This window comes from Crocuta crocuta, unplaced genomic scaffold (genome assembly GCF_008692635.1).
Source record: "Crocuta crocuta isolate KB4526 unplaced genomic scaffold, BGI_CrCroc_1.0 scaffold230, whole genome shotgun sequence".
Taxonomy (NCBI): domain Eukaryota; kingdom Metazoa; phylum Chordata; class Mammalia; order Carnivora; family Hyaenidae; genus Crocuta; species Crocuta crocuta.
This window is the reverse complement of record NW_027527393.1, coordinates 2700855-2705373: the sequence shown is the minus strand read 5'-3', so window position 1 is coordinate 2705373 and position 4519 is coordinate 2700855.

The following is a 4519-nucleotide window of genomic DNA, read 5'->3' as shown; positions in this document are numbered from 1 at the left end:
ACCACCACCCCGCCCCCTCCTGTGTTTATAGTAGCATTATCAACAATGACCAAATTATGGAAAGAGCCCAAATGTCCATCTGCTGATGAATGAATAAAGAAGATGTGGTATATATATATATACACACACAATGGAATGCTACCCAGCAATCACAAAGAATGAAATCTTGCCATTTGCAACAATGTGGATGGAACTAGAGTGTATTGTACTAAGCAAAATAATTCAGTCAGAGAAGGACCTGGCACCACAGTAGCACTGCTCAAGAGATCTTTAATCTTTAATACAAGCAGCATGCACAATTTAAAATTTCTAGTAGCCACCAAGAAATAAAAAAAGGGTGGGAGGGAACAAATGAAGTTAATTTTAAAAGGTACATTTTAGGGGCGCCTGGGTGGCTCAGTCGGTTAAGTGTCTGACTTTGGCTCAGGTCATGATCTCACGGTTCGTGGGTTCGAGCCCCGCATTGGGCTCTGTGCTGACAGACAGCTCAGAGCCTGGAACCTGTTTCAGATTCTGTATCTCCCTCTCTCTCTGACCCTCCCCTGCTCATGTTGTCTCTCTCTCTCTCTCTCTCAGAAATAAATAAAATATTAACTAAGCCACCCAGGCGCCCCTGGTATGAGCATATTTCTAATCAGTGCTGTGAGCACCAGAGCAAGAGCAGGTGAGGGTGAGAGGGGATGTTTGTTTTAGACAAATTGAGACTGAGCTGCCCATAGGATATCTTGTGAACTAAGACATCTGAGAGCAAGAAGTAATTAGTTCTTCTCCCACAGGTCTGCACAGACATGGCAGAGAGATGGCTCTGTAACTGGGCCACTTCTCTACATGTCCTTGGTTTAGTACCAATTACCCAGGAAGCATGGAATGCCATCCACCTTCATGAAACAACAGCAGAAGCAATAAATTGACCACATGATGACACTGACAGAGATGGTAAATCTATTTCCTTTTTTGAAGTCTTTAACTGCAAGATAGATGCTTACGTAACTGACAATAGTTGTTTCGAGCAATGGAATGGACATTTCTCAAAGTTTTTCCTAACCCGTGAGTCACAGAGTTGCTGAGAAAGAAGAGGTTGTGTGCCAGTCCCTGTGTGGGGCTTTTCTCCTGATGTCCAGCTGTGCTGGGGTTTCTAGCACTGCCTGCTGCTCCACTCTTTCGCGACCTGCCTTCTCCTAATTACAGTTCACCAGCTGGGCTGAGTTGCCATAGCTAGAGGAAAAAACATGCAGCCATGGCTTTTTAGGAGTAAAAGCAGTATTAGAAAAATAAATGTGGGATTCTATTTTTTAAATGTTTATTTATTTATTTTGAGATGGGGGAAAGGGCAGAGAGAGAGAGGAAGAAAGAATCCCAAGCAGGTTCTACACTCAATGCAGAGCCCAACGCAGCGCTTGATCTCACAAACCATGAGCCAAAATCAAGAGCCAGACGCTTAACTGATTGAGCCACTCAGGCACCCCTGAATGTGAGATTCTAAGTGCAGAGCATTCATTGCAATCCCAGAGCTCATTGAGCATGGTATACACCCTCTACTAGTCCTTATCATGGGGAGAAGAGCCAGGAAATAGTAATAGAGTACATTTAAGAAGCATTTACTAGTATCACACCTTACACTAGGGGCTTACAAACACTGTCCCATTTAATTCGCACAACACTGTAACATAATTACTATTTTCTGCTTTTTAATGATAAAGAAATTGAAGTTCAAAAAGCTGGGCACCTTGGTCATGGATTCAGAGAGTGTCAGAAACTCAGAGCTGAACCTAGTCCTAGCTGATGGCAAAGCTCTCACTCTTCATGCCGCACTAGACTCTGTAAACCTGTTTGAGGAAGGCTTGCCATCTAAAGGTAAGCATCACAGCTTGCGGGTCTCTTGTGTGACCACTGTCCGAGGGGACATGGTACCATATCGGTGTGAGGATCATGGTGATGTGAGCAAAGGCAGTAAGAAATCTGTAGGTTCTAAGTTCTGACTCCCAGAATGAAGACTTTTGGAGGAAAAAAGTGAAGGAGTGTGGAAGGGGGTTGGGGGTTGGATAAAGGCTTGTGCCCTGGGTAGGCAGGGAGCTCTGTTGGTGAAATATAAGATGTTCCTGGAGACTGAAGCATATTGGCTGAAGGATGCTGTTTGGAAGAACACTATGTGGTATCTACTGAAATATTCTTCTACTGATCTCCAGGGGGGAAAATATCCCCCTCAATTCCTTTAGAAGAGGGAAATATAGCAGAACCGGATGCTGTAAGAAAACTGAGAATTGGACACCTGATTTGGAAGCCTAATTAAAGAATTGCAGGGGCGCCTGGGTGGCTCAGTCGGTTAAGTGTCCGACTTTCGCTTAGGTCATGATCTCGCGGTTTGTGGGTTTGAGCCCCGCGTCGGGCTCTGTGCTGACTGCCAGCTCAGAGCCTGGAGCCTATTTCAGAGTCTGTGTCTCCCTCTCTCTCTGACCCTCCCCTGCTCACGCTGTCTCTCTCTCTCTCCTAGAAATAAATAACAATATTAAAAAAAAAAAAGAATTGCAACCAATTCCAAGGGGAGAACTCTCAAGGATGATCTGTAGCTACGTGGCCTTGGTGAGCTGCTTAACCAACCTAAAGCCTAATTTCTCTACTTGTGAAATGGGGAGAGTAATCATGACACTGTGTGGTGGTTGTTGGGATTAAATGAGAATATACATGAACCAGTTGGTACAATAAATCTAATTCCCCTTTCCTCTTGCCTTTCTTGCCTTTCTCGGTCTTTCCCTTCATTCAGTGAACAGCACTTTTGTATACTGTGTCAGAACTCCTACAGTCACTACCATTTGAATTTTTTAGTTTTGAATACACAAGTCTCTATTTGGTTGGAAACTTGTTGATTTAGTGTGAGGCACCCCTGCTTTATAATCTGAATAATTAGTGATAACCCATTTTACAGTGTTTCAGGCCAAAAGTCTTGGGGTTATCCATGACATACCTCTTCTTGAACCCTACATCCAAAACCAGCCAGTCTTGTAGGTTTTATCTATTCAGAATCTGATGACCTCTCATCACCTCTGCTGCTAATACCCTGGTGACAGTCACCATCACCTTTTACTTGGCAGTGAATAGAAGATTCTAAATTGCTCCCTTCGCTTCTGCCTTGTTTTCCTTTTGTCCATCCATTCTCAACACAGCAGCCAGAGGTGCCTTTTTAGCCTTTACATAGAATTCTTATCATGGTGTCTGCTTCACACCCTCCCAATAACTTGCCATTTCACTCAGCGTAAACGTCAGAGTCCTTACAGTGGTCTGCAAGGCCCTATGTAGGCTGGCTTGTCTGTTACTTCTTGCATTTCACCCCTTCCTGCTGTCCTCATTCCCAACTCAGTTCCAGCCACATTGTGTGACCAGGCACCCTCCTGTCTGAGGGCATTTGCACTTTCCTCTGCCTGGAAAGCCCTGCATGGTTGGTTGGTTCATTTTTTTTTTTTAATGTTTTATTTATTTCTTAGGAGAGAGAGAGAGACAGCGTGAGCAGGGGAGGGTCAGAGAGAGAGGGAGACACAGACTCTGAAACAGGCTCCAGGCTCTGAGCTGGCAGTCAGCACAGAACCTGACGCGGGGCTCGAACCCACGAACCGCGAGATCATGACCTAAGCGAAAGTCGGACACTTAACCGACTAAGCCACCCAGGCGCCCCTGGTTGGTTCATTTTTTATGCCTGGGCTCCAATGATACCTTCTCAGTGAGGCTGTCCCCCATCACACTGTTAACATTCTGCTCCTCTCCATTCTTCTTCTTTGAAAGTGTTTATTACTTTCTAATACTCTTTTTATTTTGTTGAATTTTAAATGTTATCACTAAAGGTGTGTATCACTGTTTTATGGCCTGCCACAAAGAAAAAAGATCACCAATTAAAATATGATTTACCATCAATTTAAAAATGAATCCTAACTTATATATATCAAAATATGAAAAAGTATGTATTAAAAGGTAATGAAACACAATACCCAATTTACACACTTAATTTTGTTTAATGCCTGTTTTTGTTACTATTTTGTAAATTCCATGAGAGCAATGATTTCACTCTGTTTATTTACTGTCTAAAACAGGGCTTGACACCTAGCAGGTACTCAATGTATAGCTATTGAATGAATATAAGACGTGACTCCCACCAAAACATAAGTACAGTGATAAGACATAGACATTTAAAAATAGGCATTGCAGGGTTCCTGGGTGGCTCAGTCGGTTAAGTGCCCAGCTTCGTTTCAAGTCATGATCTCACAGTTCGTGAGTTCCAGTCCTGATGAAGGCTGTCTGCTGTCAGCACAGAACCCGCTTCAGATCCTCTGTCCCCCTCTTTCTGTCCCTCCCCTGCTTGCACTCTCTCTCTCCCTCAAAAATAAATAAACATTAAAAAAAAAATTGCATTGCATGATGAAGGTCAGTTCAGTAGCTTGCTTGTGCTCTGTGAACACTTCTAAGCAAGAGAACAGAATATTCTTGCTAAAGCTTTTATTTTAATTACAAACATATTGTGTAGCTTAACCTG